The sequence below is a fragment of the Fistularia commersonii genome, chromosome 3 (assembly GCF_037954325.1).
Source record: "Fistularia commersonii isolate RoL2024-O1a breed Wild chromosome 3, RoL_Fcom_v1.0, whole genome shotgun sequence".
NCBI lineage: Eukaryota > Metazoa > Chordata > Actinopteri > Syngnathiformes > Fistulariidae > Fistularia > Fistularia commersonii.
This window is the reverse complement of record NC_141286.1, coordinates 15,142,530-15,170,389: the sequence shown is the minus strand read 5'-3', so window position 1 is coordinate 15,170,389 and position 27,860 is coordinate 15,142,530. Positions and strand designations below refer to the sequence as shown.

At 41.8% G+C, this 27,860-nt stretch overlaps 1 protein-coding gene across 3 annotated transcripts in view; it reads left to right on the top strand.

The window, feature by feature from the left end:
• large2 (LARGE xylosyl- and glucuronyltransferase 2) overlaps nt 1–27,860 on the top strand; it is a 93,038-nt gene that overhangs the window by 20,554 nt on the left and 44,624 nt on the right. For 2 of the 3 annotated variants that reach the window (XM_086143781.1, XM_086143782.1), the window contains one exon: nt 11,107–11,202. The gene's annotated coding sequence lies outside the window, so the exon portion shown is untranslated. Of the gene's footprint in view, nt 1–7,419; nt 7,450–11,106; nt 11,203–27,860 lie in introns of all 3 variants that reach the window. The other variant, XM_086143783.1, reaches the window with a different exon arrangement.

The window sequence follows — 27,860 nt, the reverse complement described above, 5'->3', positions numbered from 1 at the left end:
CTGTATACACTCCTGCACTTCCTCATTCCATGACAAAGTCTAATCATCTACTTTCCTTTCAGACAAGTACTCTCCAAGTACTCTCCTACCTGTCTCCCTGATCACATTAGCTGTAGTTGTCCAATCATCTGGGAGCTCTCACTGACCACCCAGAGCCTTTTCTCAACTCCTCCCTGAAAACCATACAACACTCCTCCCTTTTCAGCTTCCACCACTTTTTCCTCTGCATTGCCTCTTTCCTCTTGATCTTCCCTGTCACCGCAGTCATCCTACAAACCACCATCTCATGCTGTCTGGCTACACTCTCACCTACAACTAGTCACTGATCTCTTTCAGGTTACCTCTACTATACAAGGTGTAGTCTACCTGCATACTCCTACCTCCGCTCTTATAAGTTACCCTATGTTCCTGTCTTTTCTGGAAAAAAGTGTTCACTACAGCCATTTCCATCCTTTTTCCACCATATGTCCCTCTGTGTTCCTATCCTGTATACCAATTCTGCCCATCACTTCATCATCCCCTCTATTTCCTGCACTAAATGCCATTGGAGTCTGCACCAATTACCACTTTTTCATCTCTGGGGATATTTTGCATCACGTAATCTAACTCATTCCTGAACGTCTCCTCCTCTGACTCACATCCCACCTGCGGGGCATAGTCACTAACAACATTGAAACTGGAAATTGAAAGTGTGATGCTCAGGCTCATAAATCTATCTGACATTCTCTTTACCTCCAGAACATTCCTAACAAACTCACCCTTCAAGATAATTCCTACTCCATTTTTCTTCTTCTCAGTGCCATGATAGTAAAAATTAAAGCCTGCTCTTAAACTTCTAGCCTATTTACCTTTCCACCTGGTCTCTTGAACACACAGTATATCCACCTTCCTTCTCTGCATCATGTTGACCAATTCTCTACCTTTTCCTGTCATAACTCCGATATTCAAAGTCCCAACTCTCAGTCCAAGACTCTAGCTTTTCGTCCTCTCCTTCTTCTACCCACAGTAGCCCAATTTCCACTGGCACCCTGTAGTTCATCGGTACCAATGGTGGTCATGTTAACTGATCCGGGATGAGATTATTAGGTTTGATTTGCATGTTAGGTTTTGGCAAAAGTTTTATGCCGGATGTCCTTCCTGACCCTGAGGCTCGGCTACATTACATTACATTATATTATATTATATTACATTACATTACATTACATTATATTATATAGGGGGGCTAGCACTTCTGCCTCAAACCAAGAATGTCATTGGTTGGATTCCGACAGGGGAACTTTCTGTGCTGAGGTTGCATGTTCACCGCTTGTCTCTGGGTTCTCAGGTTTCCTCCCACAGTCTTTACATGCTGCATATTAATGGTAGACTTAAAATTTGCCCAACTAATGAATGAGAGGGTGGAAGAAGAAGAAGAAGAAGAAGAAGAAGAAGAAATGCACAAAGGCTGTTTGTCTGTATATGTGGCCCTGTGATGGACCTGGCAACTGATCCGGGCTGAACCTCGCCTCCTGTCCAATGACACTTGGGATAGGCTGCAGCACCCCTCACAACCCTGAGTGCAGGACAAGCTGAGTAGATTATGAATTAATGATGAATCTAATGTATATGAATAATGGATCTAATATATATATAACGAGATTACATACAAATTACATACAAATTTGAAGTTAGTTTCTTGGATTCACCCAGTCAGTCACTTAACTACTGTAAGTTCCCATTCAATTTAGCCTGATTTATTTTCTCCGATTAACAATGTCATGTAATTTCAATGTTGATTCTTGAGAAAGTCTCTTGAGCTTGTTATTCTGCTTGGTTCGGAAAGAAAGTGAGAGAGAGAGAGAGCAGTGGTAAAGCTGAGGGTATTAAGGTCTCTCATTGACTGACCGCATGGAAATGCGGCTGAATGTTAGATTTTACCAGATGTTGAAACCAGCTGCTAAAGTTTTTAAGCCACACGTGTCAAATATTTTACAGTAGCTGACAAAGAGTTAGGATTCAGAGGGTTAAAATAAGGATTGATCTGTGCCTTCTAAAAGAGATGGATCTCTCTGAAGAAGTGCTGTCTTCAAGTGCTGCAGTCTCACCTGCCTGTCAGGCCTCTGACAGGCAGCAGTGGGAAGTCTCCTGTGCTGCTGCTGCTGCTGCTGCTGACTCAGGACATAAGGAGAGGAACCAAGCGCAAGGCTGAAAGATGGAGAGGAACTTTTTAATATTTCAAGAAGGCCGATGAGGGCAACCTCTCTTCAGCTTCTGAATGGACCTGATCTGTCGGAAAACTGGAACCCCTTAGAGGACCTTGACTTGACACCCACTTCCTATACTGCATTGCTAATGCTTTTGGGATCCAAGTTCAACTGACAAAACCAGGTTCCGTAGTCAGTGAAAACCTATAGGCAAAATAGTTGAATAAAAAATCCCGGTACTTGATCCAGAATGCATTGAATTATGCTTTATCTAAGCAGAAAGCTTTGATCTCCGCCATAGTTTACTAGGAATGATTGAATGGACTCCTTCAGCAGCAACTCTGACAGTCACTCAATATATACGAAATATCTGAATTTCACATGGCATCCACGATTTCATCAAAAGCAAGGATTTTGGCATGCAATTATGATTTACGATTGACATTTAATTTATTTGTTTTAAATGTATTTATTTGTCAATTAACCTAACTTAGGGTAATTTTTGCTGACATCATGGAAAATAAATAATGATGACACATACTTTTGATTTTTAAATCCACACATGGATCTTTTTTTTAAATATTTTTTTTTTATCAATTTATTCTTTCTTTTCTTTAGCTTTTGGCTTTTCCCTTCAGGGGTCGCCACAGGAAATCAACCCTCTCCATCTGACCCTATTCTTTGTATTCTCCTCTCTCATTATTATATTACTTTGAATTTTTTGCTGACATTTCCCCGCACCACCACCAACAAAAAAAAGGACTAGAAGAAATGAAGCCACACGCATGACAACCTCTAAAAACTTGTTTATCCAAGCCGTCCTTCTTTCTCTCCATTTCCTCTTCAAGTGTTGGAGCGAGCGTTTGACATCACGCAGCATGTTCCCGCCATGAAGATGGTACTGAGTGATGCAGCTCTCCTCCACTTGAATGCACCGGAATATCATTCAGATGCACTTTGCCGGGCTGGGGAGGCGGCCTCCCTCCCTCTCACAAACACAACTACAAGAGCACAGTCTATATTTATATAGCTGAGTGGGACGCGACTTTGCTCTTTAGTGTGTGAGCTCACCTCTCTACCTTTGCTCCCACACATTGCGGTGTGTGTGTGTGTGTGTGTCTGTGTGTGTGTGTACATAACCAAGCTGCGTTATTAGAGCCTGATATGGGTTGGATTCGTGACTGTTATATTTCCCTCTCCTATTTGTGTCTCTGATGTCATGATAGCGCATGGATGCCAGAATTGGAAAATGATATTCGATGGTGCGGAACATTAAAGGGGAGGGCTAGGTTGAGTTGTTTAAACAAAACTTAAAACTTAAACTACTTGCTAGGTGAGAAGAAAGGTTCAAGGAAAAAGTCAAAGGAAGACAAGAGACCTCCACAATTCTCAGTTACATTACACTGTTATAGAACATTTTGAGGGCCATGTTAAAGAAATAATACAGCCTGCCAAACAGCAGTGTCCCTAAGCTGTAAATCAGATTTGTTGATACGTGCATACAGTGTGAACATAGCATGAGTAGAATGTTCTCCTTGTAAACATTTTCACATGAGGCGTTCTCTCGCCAGACGACACGATGGTGACAAAGCAAAGGTGACCCCCTCGCCCGGGCAGGAAACTGGTGAGTTAATCTGCGTGTAAATGTCAGAGCAGGTGGGCCTTTGTGCTGTTGTGTAAACGCTCCGAGTGTGTTCGTCAGAATTGACATGGGTGCACGACACCTCGCTTCAGTTTGTCTGCTAATGCAAGGACTTTCCACTGCACCCGACACCAGCTGAGCTCCTCCAGTAGAGTAAATAATGGAGGGGGGGGCATTTTCACTGGGAAACAGCCTTCCCACCTCTGTGTCAGTCAGACAGCTTCAGTTGTGGCGGCGCTGAGTGCGGGAGGAGGTGGAGGAAGAGGATGGGGTGGAGTGGCGAGAGCTGGAGTATCTTGGAGCCGGGGCTGGTGAAATGAAGCATGAAGAGACGCTATGATAACCTCATTATTCTCCAGCACTCAATCCAAAATGCTCTGCCAGCAACACCAGCTAGTGAAGCACAAGAGAGAGTGAGCCGATGGGTTAATCGTGCGTACAAAGTGGAGAGTGTATTTGTGCGTTTGAATCATCGATCACTTCATAGCTGAATCGACAACAATCATTTAAAACTTCTACACGTGCGATGGCTGATGTGCAGACACGCTCAAACACCTGAACACAGAAGCAAATGCATTATGAAAACTCAACAAAGCAATGGGGTTTGAGTCCCAACCAGCCAAATATCACATCTATTGAGATTTTTTCCACTTTGGTAGATAAACATGGGATACATAAAAAAAAAAAAAAAAGAGATATCAAATGGATACACCCATGAATTCACAGAACACATCGCTGCAGAGTGGATTGGAAGCTGAACAAGCCAGTTTAGTTGCTACGTATACATCAGCATTCAAAAGCTTACTCCAAACTCATCAGGTAATGGATAAAATTGCAAACAACTGAATTCATTCTGCCTTAATTAAGACCCTAAGGCAACATTGAACAATACTGGCTTGTTTTTTGAGGCAAATTGGTGATAATGTGTGTGTGTGGTAAAACGGCTGAGAGCCCGTATTCCAATACAAATTATATGCCTTTGAGTGGAGAGGGTGTGAGTTGTCTGGTTAACCACGTCTTTGGAGGGGGAATTTTGGTAGGTACACTTTTCGAGAAACTGGAATTTACATAATACTCTTATTTAAGAGTTTGACAGTGGGCCAGAAAGGCAGAACAATAAATAGCAAAGATCAAGCTATGCAGTCAAGGCTGGCAGGACTACGGAGGAGCAGTGAACGCTCCACGTGTTCTCATCCAGCAAAGACCTTAGATGTTCTGACAGCATTTTGCGAGACATTCTCATACACAGCAATGGTTTGGAGTACCGCAAAAGCAGATAAGGGTGCTAATTGCCTTTTGGAAAACAGTTAGAAAGAACTGCGAGCTGAGGAGGTGTGCGTGTGTCAGGCTTAACAAGGGTGGAGTCCCGAGGCGCCGCTGTCACGGAGGGCTCTTTTAGGTGGAGGACTTTTCCCTTTAGAGTTCCCTTAAGTAGTGAAATAGTGACGTGGAGGACCGCGATGGTCACCTGGGGCGTCAGTTTCTAAATATTCTCTTTGTCACACCAGTCTCTGCAGTGGTATGACATTGAGCAGTCCCTGCCTCCCCCTTTAGATTTAGAAAGGAGCACGGTGATGATTGACATGGACTCTTCCAAAGGAAGGAGGACATGGATGTTTAATTCTATCGCCAGGGTTACGTGGAATGTGAATCCATTCCAAACTCTGGTTACCAAGGTAGCCATATAATTGTCTGTTTAACTACAACTCAATGAAAATAACATGTCAGCCCTGTGCTCTTTTTTTTTTAAAATCCGTTTTAATTTTAACTCCCACCCCACATTTTCGGGGCATTTGAAATAAGCGTGTTTTACATTTTAATTTAGTGTGCTTTGAAAGCACCCAGCACACCTGGTTCAAAGCCTCCGAAACTCTCACCGATGTTCTCAATAGAGGTTCAGTCCAAAATATATTTTATTGCTCTCTTGGTAGGTATACAAACTGAACTGTATACAAACTGTTGGCCACTTCCTCGTGCCATTAAGGGATGCCATCAACAGGATGATGTTAACCAAAATATCCTAAAACATCCATGAGGTTTTTGTCTCTGGTATTATAAATTTCTGTGAAATCATGGGAGGCAGAAATGCAGAATGGCCTGTCGGATCTTCACACAGCAGATTCTACAAGTCGATGTGGGGTCGATGCTCTTTTGGTCGCATCGTTCATGAAATCCATTCACAATGCCGTGAATTCCAGCAGCGCGCTTGGATCCGTGAGATGAATCCTGGATGGCTGTTTGACTTTTTTATTAAAATACAATGATGCTCACCGGCGTACCCTTGAACATCTCATAAATATGACATTAATATCAATTCAAAATAATTTGAGCCTTTCTTTTAATAAACGTGTGCTTCAGGAGCAACCCCAGTGCAGCCCCCCACCCCCGCACACACAAACACACACTTCTTCAAGAGGAGAAAGAGTGTGTATTTGAAGTGTTTAACCCTCAGCACTCCTCTCTTCACCTCTACAACCCCACCCCCACACCCCCACACAGCCAGAATCTCTCCCAGAGTCCCCGAACTCATCTAGAAATCTTTCTCATCTCGGCTCCCCAGCAGCAGCATCTACTGCAGAGGAGGTTCAAACCCCAAATACATCCCCTAAAACCTGAAGCTCTGTTGATATGCTTCCCTCTCAACGCGGAGACTTTCGCAGTAATTATATTTCATGTCCCCTTGTCTGTAGTAATTAAAAAAAAAAAAAAAGGACTGATGGTACTGCATCTTGATGATACCAGGCAGTTACAGAGTGATACTCTAGTTTTTGTCTTTGAATTTATTCAGCTGTCCAGTATATGTGTGTGCAGTTGATGCTGAGCAGGTTGTTTTCCTGAATTGTTCCTATTGGGTTTCAAACTGGAATTTTTTCCTTTTTTTTCCAGACTTCATCTGACCATTTTTCCTCATTGGTGAGAATCCAGGAAAGTTAGATTTTCTGTTTGGTTACCAATTTTTCTTTTGATTATACAATGAGCCCCATCCAAAATTTTTTCTGCCTCACCAGCAACCCAATGTTAAGCGTCCATCTTCTGTGAATCGGCTGCCTAGCGGAAATTCCCGGGATGAATTATTCAGCAGGAAACCCTTTTATGTTTCTTCCGTTTATATTTTTCCATGGCCACTATCACCAGCAACACGGCCTGTATATTCAGCAGTGATCGATTACAGATTGAGAGACTGAAGGGTGAACATGACAACAACACGTCTTCACTGTCTGTGCTGGTTGTGCAAATTCCCACGTGTTTTGGTTTACTGTACATGCACAGAAGGCCAATGTGTCATGCATCTCCAGTGAACCATCCTGCAACCTGTCCTTCACATAACTGTGAAGGAAACCTGAGAACCCAGAGGAACCCTGGCAGACACGGGGAGAACATGCAAGCTCCACACAGAAAGCCCCCCCTATTGGAATTGAACCATAGAGCTTCTTGCTGTGAGGCAGGAAGTACTTATCACTGTGTGCCAACCTGGATTATTTTATTAATTTTTTTCCAAAGTTTTCCTGTGACATCCAATACACACAGCTGCTGAACCCTGAACACGACACACCATGTATAATTATCACTGACTTGTGGGTTCTGTTGTTACAGACTAAAACGCAGTAAGAAGATGAAATAGAGGTGAATGGGAATAATCTTTTTATTACACAATCTAAAAACAGCTCATGCTTGGCTTTTCTTGGTTCTGCAGGACGCTGCATGCTGTCGCGAGGCTGCACCTGTGTTTTGATCACTCGCTGCTGGTCCCTTCTTTAATTTGTCTTGCTGTTTTTGAAAACTTGCATACCAAAGAACCGGCACCCCCCACTGAAGAAAGAGACTAACTGTCTGCATCTACTCAGGATGGCCATGATTAAGTTCTTATAAAGTCTTCCTTTGTTAAACCTAATATGACCCGGTGGTTTATCATGGCCTCTGGTTCTTTAGAATGAATAATAATAAGTTTCATTTCTTTATTTATTTAGCTAGTTAGTTTTCTTTTGGCATTTTTCCCCATTCACTCTCTCTCTCTCGCTCTCTCTCTCTCTCGTTATCGAAAAAAAATTAGTTTTTTCTGTATTTGAAATAGGTCAATTCATCAATGCCAGTGCTGCTATTCATTAGAAAATAAGAATGCAAGAGTAATAATATCACATTGGTATATGCACATTTGTCTCATAATAAGACATTTTCTTTTTCCTCTTTTTTACAGCTTCATCATCAGTACTTTTCAGGTATAGGGAAGAAAATAATAGCTCAAAAATTGTTCTTGTACAAAAAAAAATCTCTCGATGTATGTTTAAAAAGATTACTATGTATCACACAACTTATTTTTTATTATAGTCTTTTAACCCTTTTCAAAAACATTCATTATATTGTATGTTAATAACATTCGGGCAGCTACAAGGAATTTGCTGTGGTTGACGGCGCTGAAGAGACGACATGTAACAGGCATAAATGAGTGAAATGTGCTAAATAATACAAAATTCACTCAGAACTGACACACATATTTTACCGTGTTTCTCTTCATATTTGAACCCATTGATAGAAGATAAAAAGTTATTCTTGAGTGTAATTAGCTTCTGTGGGTTTTCTGTTGCGTTCACAGTGGACACACTACAGACCTGTTTTTATGGAAAGGAAAAAAAAAAACAAGGTTTAAAATTTGAAAAATTAGATGAGGTCAATGAAGAATGTAGTAAATAGGGACTGCGCGCATCATAGCTTTAGATAGTTAAAAGATAACTAACTTTTTTTAGATCTTTCCTGACAGATTGTGCAGGCAGATGTTCGCTAAGTGAAGACGAAGTGTAGATTGCCTTTCAATGTCTTGGAAATCTTGGAAATAAATAAATGAGATTACATAGGGAAGTTAATCCTGACTTTCATTTTAAGAGACGCGGAATTTTACTAGAATAGCGATGATTATACAATAATTATAATATCTGCAGAAATCTGCCCCCAGCTATTAGCGGGAATATAGATAGGGTCAATATCTGACAATCTGTCCATGCTGGGGCTGATGTGGCACAGGAAGTAATTGAGCAATTGTCTTTGGGACCAAACATCTCTGGTTCGATTCCTGGCCCATCCTAGTATGTCATTGTGTTGTTAAGCAAGACACTGAACCCCTAACTGCTCCCCTGGTGCTGATGGATGATTAATTGCAGAGAATGGAGTTCCTTGCAATGGATTGATAAAAGGATAACTTATTAAATTATCTTTATGTTTTTGAAATTCTTTTGTCACAGCATCTTAACAGTTATGTGTCAAATAAATCTGAATATAAGCATATATAGAGAGACAAGCAGTAGACAATTAGAAAGACCAAAGGAGATCCACAAATAAACAGGCAACAGGAACAACTGCAACAACATTAAGGGTACGAATGGAAAAACAACAGCAACAAGAAGGACAAGCGTGGAATCAATTGGAATCAATAATCAATTTCATCAGGCCATAAACAGGGTAAAGTGGTGGAGCCATGTGACCTGCCAGCTCCTTTCAAAGTGGAGAATGTTCTTACTTCACCTCATTCGGGTTCTGTACTTTACTCTGAGAGTTAATTGAAAACCTCCAGGATGTAGAAAATTTCGGGATGTTACGCTGGCTATTGGGACTAATTGATACTTACTGATTTATGGATTATGTAATATTGTTGTTGGCAGCAGCGCCATCATGTTACCTGACTGGCGCCGAATGCTGCTGAAGGAGAACTCAGTTGCGTGGCAGATGTCTGAAAAACAGCGCAGATGTGTAACTTGGACAAATGGATTCGGACAGCTGTGGAAAGCAACCCCCCCAACACACACACACACTACTTCAGAATCCTCTTCTGTAAAAAAAGGGTGGATCATATAACAGCGATGCACCTGAAGGACTCCGTGAATTCAAAATCTCTGTTGTTGGTGCAATGTATCATTTGAAGGTGGAAAAAAAGGAAAGTGAGGTCTGTGACCCCTCCCCCGCCCCGCACCCGCAACCTGCCTCCCTCCCCCTGCCCTTAATGAGCACTTGTGATTCACAGCGATCAGGCCAGGTGCTCCCGAAGCCGTCGGAGGGTTGTTAGCACGCAAACAACAGCAGCACTTCCCCTACCAGCTGCAGGGAGAACAGCCGGGAGCCCCTGCGGTTCACGGCGACTCCGGCCCCCCCCCCCTCCCTCACATTCACCTCCTTGATGTAGATGCAGATTAGCTCCGCCGCATGCCGGCCTGAGGATCGTCATCTGGCCCAGATCAGGCTCCGGGGCAGAATTCCACAGGGGGTTCTGACAAGCGCCGTGTCACAGCGTTCTGAAATGTGTTGCTGCAGAGACACGTCGCCATCTGGACGGAAATCCAGAGAGGCAAAAAAAAAAAAGAGACAGTCCTCTGTGAAATTTCTCTCCAACCACTCCCCATTACATCCTCCATTATCTTCACTAAAGTCAAGTTGTTTGACCTGTTCAGAGTTCAGAGCAACACGACGGGAAACTTTTGGTTCTGAGATGGCTATTTGGTTGAGCGGTCACTTCTGACTTCCAACTACTGGTACTTGGGATCTTTGGTGACTGAATTGCACTTCTTGTAAGCCGCTTTGGATAAAAGCATCTGCCAAATGACTGTAATGTAAAAAGAATAATGTAATTTGTAGCCTTTATCAGGATGTTACAGCACCCTTGCCCCTCCACCAACAGTGTGTTAAGTAGGACATCCACTGAGGAGGAATATTTTTGGGGCTTTTTTTTTATGTGTTTTTGGTATGTTCCACTTTTTCTCAGACTTGCTATTACTGATGGGCAATACAACACATTTGTGAATCGATTCAATACTATATCGGCACTTTTTATTGATACCGATACCTTTTTCCAACTTGAATATTCCAGAAGACAAACAACGTGACCCATACTGTTCATTCATTTAACAACCTTAATACATTTTGCGCTATCCACTTTCAGAGGGATGCCGCAGTGTTCAGTCAGGAGTTTCATCTTTGGGAAATAAATAAAAAAAAATTAAACACCTTTCCCCATCATTAGGGTTTGATTGACAGGCCCTGAAACATAAAAGTGAGATACTGTGACAATGATGAGAAAAATATGGTGGCTTCATTTCATTTTATTTTATTTTTTCTTCATAAATAAAAGCATCCAGATTTCCGCTATAATTAATACGCTTTTGAGTTTGACCGAAAGCTGGGTTTTCTTACACCCTTTGTTTTTGGAAGCTTATTATTCACACAACGCCGTCTTCTCTGTAATCCTGCCAGTCCTATCACTCTCCTTATCTGTTCTCTCACACATGTATTTGTTTACAGGCTGAACATTCACTCAAAAAGTTTCCTGCTGGAATCGTCTATTGTGTCGGAGGAGCTTCGCTTTTACCCTCACCGGGATTTACATCTACCAATCTGGTAAGAACAAAAGCCTCTTTATTCCTGTTTTAAATGTCAAACTCCCCTCTTCAATGATTTCTCTCCCATCGTGGGACGTACCCATGGTTAATGCATCACAGTGTGTTGTGTAACTGATCTGAGGTGTGTCAGGATGGTCGCTGATGGACTCTGGTGTGTTTTGGAAGGAATTGCGCCAGTTTGATGCTTTGCTGTGACCATATTCTATTCATTTTATTTTTAGCAAACAGAAATTTTTGCTACATATTCAGTCGGGAGGTGGGATTCGCCATTTATTCAGTCCTTTTATTTGCCCCCTTCCCCCCTTTCTATTGAAGAAATTGAATGGTTACAGGTTTGATCCTTGGTCCTTGTACTTAAAGAATTGAAGTGCCCTTGAGCAAGACACTCCTGCCCTTAAAGTGTATGTGTTTAAATAAAAGGACAATGAATCCAATGCATTTCTAATATTCCTGCCCCCTACTAAGAGTCTTGTTGCTGATTGAAGACAAAGAGCCTGAAGAGGCAGAGGCTTTCCAAAGAAATATAGATGGATGATATATTTATGGCTCTTATTTAATACCCATAGTACAGAAGTCTAAATATAACCCATTCACAGCCTCATGTGGATTCCTCAAGCCTTCTTGAGTTTTGGCATCATCGTACATCTAAGTAGAGCTTGCTGTGAAGCAGTAATCCTCTACTTAGACTCCACCAAATTTATCTTTCCAGAGGTTACTGGTTTTATCTCATTTCAATAACTAATGTCCTTTATCATCTGGAGTTCCATTCAGTGCATGATTTTTAGCTTTGTTCTTTACTTTTTCCTCTAGCTAAGGAAGTATTTCAGTTTGACGTGTTGTAAATGTTCATGTGTCCCTTCCTGTGTGGAAGGAAACACTGACCGAGTTGACAGACTGTGTTGGTTTTTGAACTGGGTATGCGCTCTACTTCACCATGATTTCATCTTACCCATCACTTTGTTTCCTGTCTTTGCAAGGCGATAGAAACTTATTGTTTTGGTATCATGGCAACAACCGTTATTGGAGGGTTTGAATATATGCAGCTTTAAAAGATTAATGAAAATAATATATGCTATTGTATTTTCAAATACAGTTCGTGTTCACACAGATTTGGTTATGACTGAACAACATTTTTCCCCATTATTTACTTATTAATCAATTTATTTATCAGTTGTTTTCATTTATTCATCTATAAATTGAGTTTTATTTGTATCTTACCATGAGTTTGTCATATATGAATATTGATACTCCTGTCACATTCTCATTCATGGGTTGCAGTTAATAACTTGGTTTAGCTGCTTTTTGCACCAAGTGCACTGTTGGTAATATATTTCCAGCTGTAGTTGCTTTTTGAAGACAACATTTCTTTCGTTTTGCATCAATATTTCATCATGTGTAAAAAAAAAAATGGTACACACACACGTTTCAAAATGAAAGTGTTGTGGAGTTGTTACAATTTTGTTTGTTTATTTTTTATCGATGGAAGACGGTTATCACTTATCAATCACTGTACTGAGTTGACTAGCGGGAAGCAGGAACAGAAACGAGGATAGACCCCCTGCCCTCACCTTGTTGAAATATACAAGAGTTGTCCAGACTCAGGCCTGAGCTTCTGCAGACAGCAGGCTGATGTCAGTGGATATTCAGTGTGTGTGTGAAAGGCTGGTCAGTTTGTCTCTGGCCTGTTTGCCACATGTGATGCTAAACCGGAGGGCAATGTATTTAACACCGCAATGCTCCTTAACCTGTGATTTCACATCATATCTTGATATTGCAAATGTCACCAGCCTTGAGATGTTCAGGTGGGCTATGGTTGTTAACCAAACAGAGATAAGATTTCCAGAGCGGCAAGAAAAAGGTGCTGATTTTTGTCAGACTTTACTTTTTACATCATTGTTTCGCGGCGGGACGGATCTGTGATGTCGCTCCTCAAATTAAAACTGAAGTGGAATCGGAGAAATCGCTGTCTTCCCCAGAAAAGGCATCAGCCGCATCTCGCAAAAAAACATTGTCTGTTCTTTAGAAATTAACGAAGTAGTAAACCATTAGTGTAAGATAAATAAACTCTTTATGTCATTAAATCTTGGCAAATTACAAAACACTACATCTGTTCATTAAATTAAAACTATTAAAAAGGCTGTTAAAGCAGAACAGATGAACCATTGCCAATTTACCTACAACGTCTCCAAGCTTAGAAAGCACTGAAATTATTCTAGAGGGGAAAGATACATCACAGCAAATGAGAAAAAAAACATGTCAGAAATGAGCCAATCATTTGCAACAAATGAAAAATAAAGTTCTTTTATTTATTTATTTTTAATTTCCCATCAAGGACACCGACTGCCCCCGGTGATCCACAGACTGACACTAATACGAAGCTGCAGATTAATGACCCCATGAGCGGCAGCCAAGTCGTACCACATCAGAGTTTAAGTTTCACGGTCCCTTAACAGCAGGCAGTATGACTCCGCTCTCAATTCACCTCTCATTTCAATAACAGAATAAAGCGGAAGCATGTGCTCGCGTGGTGATCGTCACATGAAAAAATCGGGAGGGGACTTGTTCGCAGTCGTGCAAACACAAGTGTTGTGAGATAAAAACTGCGACGGATGCTGGTACAGTGCAGGAAGGCACCATAGGGAGATGCTGCCTCTGCATGCCTGTTTGTAGGTGTGTGTGTAGCATGGCAAGTTATTCAATGTGAGCGTCCTCTGGTTAAATATGGATTTCCTCTCAACACGATTGTCCACTCAATGGAGTAGGTGACATGTGCTGCCGGTTCAACCTCCCATCTCCCCTCCCGTCATATGGAGTACTCATAGTCCACTCAATCATTTTTCTGAAATGGTGTATATTTATCGTTTGGCATGGATTGTTACATCACTGGCCAACACTCCAGAACTCGCATGTCACCAGTGTGTCTTTCCCACAAGTGGCAGATGGAGCGTTCTGACCTGATAATCTGACCTCCAGATTCTGGTAACTTCTTCCTCACTCAGTCACATAATTACCAGTTACCTGTTTGTTCCCTTCAGTTTTTGGAGCCTTGCCTGAATAGATGAATGATGCTGCGAGTCGCTGCTCACTGCTTTGTTCTGAAAATTACGGTTCGGGCACGTCCGAGCCAAAGAACTATCCGGCCAAAAAAGCTGGCCGACACCCAACACTGTTTCCGGAGAGAGAGCATGTCTGACATGGACCTCCTTTGAGTGTGTGAGAGGCTCTGTGTCTGATAGTCATAAGAGGGAACAGGTAAATATTGGCATCCCGAGAAATATTTCAAGACTGACTGAGAGTGTGAGTGTGCACACACATATGTGTGTGTGTGTGTGTGTGTGTGTGTGTGTGTGTGTGTGTGTGTGTGTGTTAAATAACTGTATCAGTGTAATGTCCCTGCTGTGTGTAGACATGTTACTCCTGCTTGAGTGATGTGCTCTGCCCTCAGCTGCAGATGACCTGTAAGATTTGGACTGAGCTCTTGCAAGGTGACTGACCTCTCCAACCCCACACACACACACACAGACAGACACACACACACACACACACACATCCCCCACCAAGAATCCAGACATAGCTGACCTGATGCGGCCTCCGGGCCGTTCACCCACAGTGTCCTGCTCCACTCCCACTCCTAATTCCCCGACCTTTGATGCCTTCCACCATGACCCACCTCTGATTGGACACATTAAAACTAATACAGGTCATGTGGTTTGCTGGTGGAACGCGATGCCTGTGCTGGTGTTTAATTAGTGTGACCCAGGAGGTGCCTGCCGAGTGGGGTGTAGACCAACAACCATCCTGAAGTGGGCCGCACATTCTACCATGTCTCAGCCGTATCCCCCTTCAGTGCAATAACATACTTGTGGTTAATCATTAATCAAAGACTCTGCAGCTGACTGGTGACTCGCACGACATTTTTGATATTCTGATGAATTGTACTTTTTCCACTAATTAAATTGCCTTTCTTTTTTCAAAAGGCTGTGAGTAAATTGGCAATCTTGGAAATCATCACTTTAAAACCGGCAAGAAACTAAGTATAAATAATCAATGAGAGTCACAACAAACATTCCTTTTTATATCATTTTAATATTTAGAATTATGTAAATGATATGTTGAAGAGAAAACCCAGTAATCCCATGTTAGATATGTTCTGTTTATTTATTCATTTTATTTATTTAGTTTATTTTCATATTGAGGATACTCTCAGGCACTTTAGCTAATGTGGTTATAACAAATTTTATAGCACCAACTAAGTACGGTAAATGGGGAAAAAAAGTGGCATAAAAAGTTATGCCCCCCCCCCGTGTGTGTGTGTGTGTGTGTGTGTGTGTGTGTGTGTGTGTGTGTGTGTGTGTGTGTTTATATATATATATATATACTGCTCAAAAAAATAAAGGGAACACTTGAACAACACAATGTAACTCCAAGTCAATCACACTTCTGTGAAATCATAGTGTCCACTCAGGAAGCAACACAGATTCATTTTGACTTGTTTTAAGGACATTACATCAAAGTTGGAGTTTGTTTTTACACTTTAAGTTTGATTCCTAATCCAGACCTCCATGGTTGATACAATTAATCTCCATTGATCATTTTTGTGTGATTTTGTTGTCAGCACATTCAACTGTGTAAAGAGCAAAGTATTTCATAAGAATATTTCATTCATTTAGATCTAGGATGTGTTTTTTAAGTGTTCCCTTTATTTTTTTGAGCAGTGTATATATATATATATATATATATATATGTGTGTGTGTGTGTGTACAGTGTCCCTTTATGGATTCCTGTCCTCCCATAAGGGGTAAATGATGAGGTTGTCCGTCTGTTGCATTTGTTGTGATGGCCACAGAAATGAGGGGGAAAAAAATGAATGGGGTGGACAGCAGATCAACTGAGACAGTATTTGATGTGCACAGTGGAATGCTTTTATTAATGGATGTGTGTCCGCCTCTACTCTTCCTCACTGTTTTTGGTACAAACCCCCTCCGCCCCCTGGCCCATCAGCCGCTGCTGTCAGAGAGATGAATCTCCATTGGTGGATGCGAAGAAATGGAGCCGAGGATCCGCAGGGAAAATGAGAAGTTAATCACCAGCCTCCACCTCCCCCTCTTCTGCTGCCTTTCCTGCATTTGCTCCTCGGAGACCCCCCGTGAAGCTGGGCTCACTCTATCCCCTCTTCATAATCTTAACATGTTTTTAAAAACATGGGAGACTTCCGGAAAAGGAACCAATGAGAATATTATCGATGATGAATCTACAGTCCTCAGTTTTTTTCAGCGGCAATTTATATGTATGTATGTATATATGCATATATTTACACATGCATATGTAATACATAATATATTATAAGATATACATTCAATATATTCATTCCCACTAATGTTTACTGAATCTGGGTGAATATGTCGTTATTTTTACATGTATATGCATGTAAATGTTTTTTACATGTATATACATGTAATTTTTTTACATGTATATATTTGTTTATATATATCTATCTATATAGATAGATAGATATATATGTACACATGCATGCATAGGGGTGCCTTAGTGCAGGTTAGTGTTTCTGCCTCACAGTAAGGTCTGTGGTTCGATTCCAACAGCCTTTCTGAGTGGAAGTAACTTGTCTCTCCGTGCCTGTGTTTGCTTTCTCCATTGTCCAAAATAATGCAAGAGGTTCATTGGAGACCCTAAATTGCCCAGATCACAGGTTCAGTGGAGGCGTAATGAGAAAGTGAATGGTTGTTAGTCTCTGGATGTGTGTCCCTGTAATTGACTGGTAATAGGTCTAGGTTGTACCCTGCCTCTCGCTCAATGACAGCTGGGAAAGGCATCCCCAGCGACCCTGAGTGCAGGATAAGCGGCAGACTATATATATATATATAGTATATATATACAGTATATACTTGCTATGGCCAAACTTCACACAGTCATCAGCAAACAACAAACTGCTCAACCAGAGGCTGCATTTATTGCAGCAGGCGACTTCAATCACTCCAACCTAAGGACAGTACTTCCTATAGTCCACCAACATGTTTCGTGCCACACAGGGGACAAAACCCTTGACCATGTCTACACCAACATCTCTGGAATCTACAAGGGGATCACCTGATCAGTCTGATCACCTCTCTTTGTATCTCACCCCCAAGTACTCACCACTCATCAACCGTGTGAAGACCATTTAGGTGTGGCTAGCAGGGGTAGATTCTGTACTCCAGGACAGGTTTGAAGACACAGACTGGAGTACGCTTGCCTCTCAGGCTACCTGTGGCTCTCACATAGACATTGGCTCTTACACCCAATCAGTAGTGGAACATATCAACACCACAATTGACAGTGTCACAACAGAGAAACAAATTACCGCATGCCGTAATCAGAAGCCATGGATGAACAGGGAAGTGTGGCTCCTGATGAAAGCTCGCAACAAGGTATTCAGATCAGGTGATGCACTGGCCTGCAACACATCCATGGCAGACCTGAAGAGGGGCATCAAGAAAGCCAAGCGCGAACACAAGCTGAAGGTGGAAGAACATTTTGTCAACTTCGACCGCGACACATGTGGGAGGGCATCCAGGCCATCACAGACTCCAAGAGCAGCAACACCTCATCCAACTACCATGGATGTGTCCTTCCTCAACAAGCTGAATCACTTTTATGCTCGTTTCGATAAGGACAATAAGGAGAAGGCTATTAAAATCAAGCCCTTTGATGACCACCAGCTACTCACTCTCTCACACACAGAGGTACAGAACGCACTGAGCCGTATCAGCATGGGCAAAGCTTCTGGCCCTGATGGCATACCTGGACATGTGCTCAGAGCTTGCACTGAACAGCTTCCAAGCATCTTCAAGGACATATTCAACCTGTCTCTGGCCCAAGCAGTCGTACCAGCGTGCCTCAAAACCACCCCTATAGTGCCAGTAACAAAACTTTCCTCTCCAAAGTGCCCGAATGACTACTGCCCAGTGGCTCTAACTCCCATAGTGATGATGTGCTTTGAGTACTGGTCCTGGCAAACCTCAAAGAATGTCTGCCCACCACACTTGACCCACACCAATTTGCTTATCGTAGCAACAGGAGTACAGAGGATGCTGCATCCACAGCGCTGCATTGTGTACTCTCACACCTGAATAACAAGAACATTTATACTAGAATGCTATTTGTTGATTTCACCACAGTCATCCCCTCCAAGTTAATCACAAAACTTGTGGATATAAGAATCAATGCATCCCTCTGTAACTGGATCATGGACTTTCTAACCAACAGAACTCAACATATCAGGTCAGACTGCAACACATCCATCTCCACCACACTCAGCATGGGCACTCCCCAGGAAGGTGCGATGAGCCCCTTCATCTACTCCCTCTTCACCTATGACTGCAGACCTATGTTTGGATCCAGCTCCAACATAAAGTTTGCGGATGATACGACAGTGATTGGACTCATTAGTGACAATGATGAGTCTGAACACAGGGCAGAGGTAAAACACCTAGCTGCATGGTGTGCCGACAACAACCTGCTTCTCAACACCAGTAAAACCAAAGAGATCATTGTGGACTTTAGGAAGGAGAAAGGAGACACCCATGCCCCTCGCCACATCAACGGCATAGAGGTGGAACAAGTCTCCAGCTTCAAATTCCTGGGGACCCACATCTCTGAGAACTTGTCCTGGACAACTAAAACCTAGAACCTGATTAAGAAGCCCCATCAGCGTTTCGTTCTGAAGACGCTGAAAAAGAACCATCTGTCTGCTGACAGCCTGGGTAACTTCTTCTGTTGTGCGATAAAGAGCATCCTGACCAACTGTGTGACAGTTTCGTATGGGAATTGTCCTGTCGCAGATAACAAGGCACTACAGAGGGTGGTGAAAACTGCCCAGTGCATTACAGGCACTCAACTTCCTGCTTTAGAAGATGTCTACCAAGAAAAGATGCCTGCATCAGGCACGTAGAAATCTTGGAGACTCCTCTCATCCAGCCACCAGACTCTTCCAGATTCTCCCCTCCAAGAGGCGTTTCAGGAGCCTGCAAACCGAAACCAGCAGGTTCAGAAATAGCTTCTTCCCCACAGCGGTCACCCTACTGTACTCTGTCCAGAGGTGATCTTTACCATATTTACCACTCTCTTATCCTCACCAGCACCTGTTCTCTGTGCTCTTCTCAACTGTAGCAATCTGCATTTTTCATAGCTGTATAACTAATTATAACATATTCTCATCAATAGCATCTGGCAGCTGCTCAGCTGGTTACACTATTTATACTTGTATATTCTGTAAAATTCTGCATATTCTGTATAAAGGTTCATATACCATATCTATATCATCCATTCTGTAGAGTTCGATAAGACATCTGTATATTTATAGTTCCATCTGTATATTGCCATCTGTTAATCAGACTAATCATTGGCACATAACAATTATCCACCAGGCTTGCACACGCAGTACATATTTTGCTCATATCTTATCTACCTCTACTTGCACTAGCTGTAAAATTAAATAATAAATAATTCTGTAAATACTGCATTTATCCGTGAATACGGCACATTCTGTACTTCTGCATTTTGCACTTCTGAGTAGATGTTAACTGCATTCCTCACGCTGCATCTTTACATGTATAATGACAATAAAGTTGAATCTAAGTGGACTTAGCGGGAATCTCACACAGTTTTTGCTTTTCCTGCAGCCAATTCACATCAAGTGAGTAGTCACATGTACACATGTTAGGAAAACATATGCAATATGGCAAAAAAGCAAGAATGTTAATGAAAAGGTATAGATGATTTACAACTGCCCACTAGATAGCCGCCTGTCAACAGGGCGTTTATCTTCACAGATGTGCAAATGGATTTGCTAAAGATTTGTAAATGTGCTATACAGAGTTCGTTACAACACAAGAGTCATAGTCACAATACCATTATTTTTTTCGTTTTATTTATTGTCATTTAGATCAGTGACATAGTTTTATGACTTGTTCTTTAGAGATGATCGAGTAAAGAAGACTTAGTGTTTCGCTCTGTAACTGGAAGAGAGTAGTCCGTTATAGCAATATCATCAATTTCTTAAAGGTCTGGTCATATAAGGACAGTATTCAACACTTACATCCTAAATGCTTACAAAGGTTCCTTCCTGCCAAAGCTTGTCAGAAACATGTGTTCCCTGTAACTCATCTCAAATACAAAGCAATAATCTGCAGATAGGAACCATCTGTAAAAAGAAAAAGAAACAACAACAAAAAAAATATTGTAAAACGGACAGCCGAAGCCGCCTCAGCACAACGGATCTGATGAAGAGCAATACCTGCCTGAGTCGTCAGGGAAAATGCTGTGCTTTTCATTCATCAATCATTGTACAAGTGTGTGTGTTTGTGTGTTGCTTCAGAATATAGCTGACACAGATCGCGCTTGATTTGTATGTCATTCCATCCTGCTGCATGTTTTTCAGTGTGTTGCTGGATCTTTGGGATTTCTGAACTTTACATTGACGGAATGCAAAAAAAAAAAAAAAAAAAAAAAAAAAAAAAAAAAAAACTCATTATTTGATGACTGAGGGGAAATTACTAATCACTTGAGAGTGATGGAAGAATCTGATGGAACTTGAGAGATGTGTTTCTTTGGTCATGAGTTGATGTTCAACTATCATGAGACTATTAAGTTTAAGAAACATGCTTTGGGTGAATTAATTAAAAGTATCATTACACAGTCGTTCCTCCAGAGTGGAGTGGTATGATTGTTTGCACCCTCAGTGCTACTGATTTACCAAAAAATAAGAAGGTGATGCAACCAGCAGGAGATAATTCCACATCATGAACTAGCTGATGAGGTTAAACACTGGAAGTGGTAGTGGAATGTTCCTGTCTTTACTCGCCATGACCATGAACTTTTCCTAATGGCTCATTTGCTAATGACATTAGCTGTCCAGCTAGTCACGTAGCTCCTCTTTGTGTTTGCAGTAACATTATATCAATACAAGATTTGTACACAAAGTGCCCTTTTCCTTCTGGATGAAAAATATACTATATTTAAAATTAGTGATGTTTGCGGTCCGAAAAGTGACAGGCAGCTGACGCTCGTCAATATCTTAATCAGACCTCAGGATAGGGAGTGTGTTTGGGCTGCGGGCCAGTGTTTGTGTATGTGTTTGTGTTTGTGTGTGTATGTGTATGTGTGTGTGTCTATGTGCATGTGTGCAAGAGAGATTGCTGCAATCCTAATGTGTCCCTGACAGAAATAACAGTGTGACTCATCACATTAGCAGCATCCCAAAGAGGTCTTGCGGCGTCAAAGTGCAACAAGCCTTCTCTCTGATGATGCATCCAGAAGAGATGGGCTTCATTTCACAGGTTCTGCATTGCTTACTTTGCTCTGGACTAAATCAAATTACCCACATGGAAAGCACACACAACGCAATTTAGCAGGCTTTTAAAATCCTAATCCGTCAAAGCTACAGCGATCCAGTCCTTAGTCCTTAGTCCAAGTACTGGGGCTGGAGCAAACGTTGATGCTTGGGTGACCTTTTTTTTCTGGCTTTAACAAAAAATATTGAGTTTTTTTTTTTTTGTTTTTTGAAGGAGTTAATTTTTGTGTATGATAGTTAATTTCTAGTAATTTCATTGTGTCTTTCTTCCTGAAATATATGTATGTATGTATTTATTTATTTAGTTAATAAAAATTGTCCAATGTGTGAAATGGTAGATGTAGTCTTGGGACTATCCTTGTACTCCATCCAATATTACATTTAGACAGTACGATTCATCAATAGGTGCATTGTACAGCCCTAAAGTACACATTGTATTGCAATGAGATTTCCCAAAAGTCCTTTGTTTTTGAGTAGAGCGGCTGTCTCTTGGCTGTGTTAGCATGTCATGTTACTTCGTGTTTTTACTCTTGTTACTTTCACACTGCATGGCTAAAATCTGAAGCGCCAGACGGGGCCCTGCTGGAGATGAGTATCCAGCAGGCTGCGTGCATGTGTGCGTGTATTTGTGTGTTTGTATGTGTGTGTGTGTGTGTGTGTGTGTGTGTGTGTGTGTGTGTGTGTGTGTGTGTGTGTGTGTGTATGGGGTTGTTGACTGTAAAGTGTGTCACCCAGTCTCTTGCCTCTGCGTGGTGCTGATGACTGGCAGCCGTGACAACAGAAATCTGCTGGGAACGTTATATAGAGACAACTGAAGGAAGAGGCTGGGAGAGGGTTTTCTGTGCAGACAGGCCATCAACACAAACACACACACTCACACACTAACACAAATGTATCTATTCATATGTTTTTATTCCCCATTGAATACAGAGATATAATTTACAATGGTATACATTTAGAGGTCACAGTAAAATGAAGAAAATATACATGAATAATTCTTGTCATCATCATTTTGAAATGGCTTGATTTAATTCAATCCAACGTGTTAATTGTTGTATATGCAGTCTGGAAATGTGTTGCCTTGTACAATAAAATCTAAATTTTGTTGTCCAGGGTAAAGACAGATAGGTAGACCAGAGAAAAACACTGATTTACAGCTTTCAAAATGTATTCATATGTATATTAATTCATTCATTTGTTAGTTTGTTGATTTTTTTTTACTAAAATCACAAGCTTTGAGTTTTTTTCATTATCATATTCTAAAACACTTGCCTGTTTTATTGGCTATTCTAACATTTTTACAAATGTAAAGACTCAAAAAAGGCACACACACAAAACGGTCTTTCGTTGCAGTCCAATGTGTATCCTTGAAAAACAAATGCTGTTGCATTTGGGTTTATGTGAGGTAGTCATGGTGTTCCAGTTCCATGGAAGCATGTAGCATTTTGTTTTAAGGGGATTTATTTTGTCAAAACACTCATTAAATTCCACATTTAAATGCATTTGGATTTGTCTTTTTCATGCAAACATTTATAGTCTCGTAATATAATACAACCTCACCATGAAGAAATAATCTGAATTCAACCCTTCCCTCACCAAATGTTTTTTTCTTCCTAAACCCAACCGCGGCAGACAGACATGTGTGCCAGAGCTGAAAAGCTGGGATGCTGAAGGAAGTCAAGGTTTCTGGTTCTCTCATTCCACCAGCAGTCCAGGGATTGCTTTCATTTTTTGCTGCAATGTGGGCACGTTCACTCTAAAACAACCCATGAAGTACCTGAATGTGAGATGGGACGCCATAGATCTCTGGAAGAACTGGTCCCTGAAGAGAGCTGAGACTAGCACAAAAAAAGCCAAATCCGCAGTTGGTGCTCAGCTCTGCTTCAGTTCCACTGGGGAGAGGAAAAAATAAAAAAAAATAGAAATCACTCAGTGGTTCATAAACAGGTTTGTGCAAGGAAGTTTTAAAGGAAAGAGGGGAAGGAAGTGGCCTTGAAGTTGTTTGGTCACTGTCCTCAACTGACAGGCTTGTGAAACCCCAGCAGTTATATTATAGATGTGTTTGCTCTGTGGGAGAATATCATTTTGTATTATTGTGCAGGAACAGCAGGTCAACTTTCAGCTGATGTCTTGTAATAGACTCTCTGTGGAAACTTTGACATTCTTTACTGTCCTGGAGCAGACTGTGTGCATGAAGCTGCAGCATGTAGGCAGCCTGAGACACAAGAACTCTATTTCCATCATAACTTTGTGTATGTGTTTATGCGAGTATGAGAAAGAGAGAGAGAGAGAGAGTCTATACACTGAGAGAAGATTGTCCCCTTGTTTATCCGTGCTGTGTGGGTGGGTAGCACAAAGCCAGGGGGCAGCACATGTTTGTGCTGAGAGATCAGCGGCACGCTTCTCTGCAGGGCCATTTTACAGCCATCCTCTGCTCACTGAGTTCATTCCAGGCTCATTTTCAGAGTTTCAACTTCTCACCCCGGCCCAGCTGTAATACGGAGTTTAACAAATGGGCCATGTGAACTCTTTCTGCTTAGGTATTCAGATACACCTAAGGCACAGTCATTTGCTGTTTATGATTAAACTCTCAGTGATTTGGTGCTAATTCTTGACTATATCATTTTATTTTACTTGTTCATTTATTTATTTTAACTTCTAACTCTATTCTCTATATTCTCCTCTCTCACACCAACTACCTTCATATCCTCTCTCACTACGTCCATAAATCTTCTCTTTGGTCTTCCTTGAGACCTCGTGCCTGGCAGCCCCTATTCCAGCATCCATCTGCCAATATATTCTCTATCTCTCCTCTGTACATGACCGAACAATCTCAGTCTGATTTCTCTGACCGTCTCTCCATAACATCTAACATGTGCTGTTCCTCTGATAGACTCATTCCTGATCCTATCCATCCTGGTCACTCCCAAAGAGAACCTCAACATCTTCATCTCTGCAACCTCTAGTTCTGCCTGCTGTCTTTCGGTTATTGTAACAGTTTCTAGGCCATACAGCCTCGCTGGTCTCACCACTGTCTTGTACACCTTTCCTTTCATTCTGGCCGATGGTCTTCTATCACATAGTACCCCTGACACTTTTCTCCACCCATTCCAACCTGCTTGGACCCATCTCTTCACCTCTTTTCCACACTCTCTGCTGCTCTGGACCGCTGACCCCAAGTACCTGGAATCCTCCAGCTTCTTGATCTCCACTTCCTGTAGCCTCACCATTCCACCCAGGTTCCTGTCATTCACACACATATATTCTGTCTTGCTGCGACTAACTTTCATTCCTCTCCTTTCCAGCACATACCTCCATCTCTCTAGATTTTCCTCAACCTGTTCTCTGCTCTCACTACAGATCACAATGTCATCTGCAAACATCATAGTCCATGGAGATTCCTGTCTAACCTTACCTCTCAGCCTGTCCATCACCACTGCAAATAAGAGGGGATCAGAGCTGGTCCCTGATGAAGTCCCACCTCCACCTTGAACTTCTCTGTTATCTAACAGCACAGCACACCACTGTTTTACAGCTAGCGTACATGTCCTGCACCAGTCTAACATACATCTCTGTGTCCTGCACCAATCTAACATACATCTCTGGTACTCCAGACTTCCTCATAAAAGAGTTCCTCTCTTGGCACCCTGTCATATGGTTTTTCCAAGTCTACAAAAATGCAAAGCAGCTTCCTCTGGCCTTCTCTGTACTTCTCTATAAGCATTCTCAAAGCAAATCTGTAGTACTCTTTCTAGGCATGAAGCTATACTTATGTTCACAAATGCTGACTTCTGCTCTCAGTCTCATTTCCACTATACTTTCCCAGAACCTCATTGTATGGCTCATCAACTTCATCCTTCTATAGTCGCCGCAACTTTGCACATTCCCCTCATTCTTAAAAATGGGGAACATCACACTTCTTCTCGATTCCTCAGGCATCTTCTCACTCTCTTAGATCCTGTTGAATAATCTAGCCAGAAACTCTACTCTTTCCCACGTCACCAAGTCTCCTTATCTACTTTCCTTTGAGACGACACACTAAGTACTCTCCTCTCCTACCTGTCTCCCTGATCACGTTAGCTGTAGTTGTCCAATCATCTGGTAGCTCTCCCTGACCGCCCAGAGCCTTTCTCAACTCCTCCCTTAAAATCGTACAACAGTCCTTTCTTTTCAGCTTCCACCACTTTGTCTTCTGCTGTGCCTCTGTCCTCTTGATCTTCCTTGTCACCAGAGTCATCCTACAAACCGCCATCTCATGCTGTCTGGCTAAACCCTCATCTACAACTAGTTTGCAGTCACTGATCTCTTTCAGGGTACTTCATCTATACAAGATGTCGTCTACCTGCGTACTCATACCTCTGTGCTTATAAGTTACCCTATGTTCCTGTCTTCTGGAAAAAAAGTGCTCACTACAGCCATTTCAATCCGTTTCCCACCACCTGTTCCTATCCTTTATACCAAAACAGCCCATCACTTCTTCATCCCCTCTATTGCCTGCACCATTCTCTCATCTCTGGGGATATTCTGCAGCGCTTCATCTAACTAATTCCAGAACTCCTCCTTCTCCTCTTACTCACATCCCACCTGCGGGGCATAGCCACTAACAACATTGAGCATCATGCTTTCAATTTCCAGTTTCAGACTCATAAGTCCATCTGACATTCTTTTCCCCTCTAGAACATACCTAACAACCTCCTCCTTCAAAATAACTCCAACCCCATTTCTCTTCTTCTCAGTACCATGATTGTACAACTTAAAGTCTGTTCCTAAGCTTCTAGCCTTACTTCCTTTCTTCCTGGTCTCCTGAACACACAGTATATCCACCTTCCTTCTCTGCATCATGTTGACCAAGTCTTTGTTTTCCTGTCATAGGCTCGATATCCAAAGTCCCTATCTCATTCCCAGACTGTTGCCTTTCCTCTTCTCTCTGTGCTTTTGAACATGCCTTCCTCCTCTCTGTCTTCGACCCACAGTAGTCCAGTTTTCACCAGTACCCTGTAGATCATCAGTACCAATGGCGGTTGCTATTAACCCGGGCCCTGACCATTCCGAGATGAGATTATTAGGTTTAATTTGCATGTTTGGTTTTGGCAAAACTTTTATGCAGGATGCCCTTCCTGACACAACCCTCTGCATTTATCCCGGCTTGGCACCGGCTTAGGGAGACACTAGCCCATGCTACCCAAAGGCTGCATTATATATCTCCTTATCCATAGACAGACAGACAGACAGACAGATAGAAATCACATATTCCTTTTTCCATAGAATCAGCACTAAATCACTAAGTTAAATCATATGTGTATATATATTTATATACATAAATACATATTATGTATGTATGTTTGCATACATGCATATATTGTTTCAGGGCTGCTTAAGTCGCTCTCAGCTTTTCGATGAAGCTGCCTCAGTCTCAGCAGGAGACTAGTCTGGATAGGAAACTATTTAAGGAGGACATCAGTCTTCCTCTGAAAGGAAGGGTGCTGCTTGCAGGTGCAAATGGGAAACCCAACTCCTAACTCTTAACTTCTGCTTCCCCCTTCCCCCTACCTGTTAATGTTCTGCACTAACACCCCCTATAGGCTTGTAAATCTAACCTCTGACCTTCTAACAAGGAGAGAAGTGTCAGGGAAGGGGCTGTCACCAGACACTCATCCCAGTGGTTCTCATAAGAATATACTTGGACATTCGTTGGTTTATTTTGCTTCTTAAAATCATATAAACACGGGACAGTGTAAAACTGTCCATAGGGCCAGTAGATGGTATGGTATATTGAGAGCAAAATGAGAAACTATCAGAAAAGATTTAAATCTGGGACACATGATCAGAAGTGTGCTTTTGATTCATAGCATGTTTCTGCCATTTAACACTATACACCCTCCTCAAAGTTTGCCAGCTACAGGTTGATCAGGTCTGAACTTGTGTCCCATGCCCTGTCATTACAATGTTGGTTATCGAGTGGGTCAGTTCTGTGAACCCAGGGGTCTTCCGTTTTATCCATATCCACTGGCTGTTTCTTTCAGCCGCTTCAGAGATAATAATAATAATAATAATAATAATAATAATAATAATGATAATAATAATAATAATACTTAAGATTTGTATAGCGCTTTTCATGGTACTCAAAGAGGCTTTGGATCTATCTGTCTACCGAAGTGCCTGTCCTTGAATATCAAGGTCTTTGAGCAGCCTGATGATGGAGGAACATCCCACCTAAACAGGACAGGCTATTGTGTTCCAGCCTCGCGTCCATTGCCAGCTCGGTGTATCGTAGTTTCTTGCGCTCATAGGCCTCGCATTCTACCAGG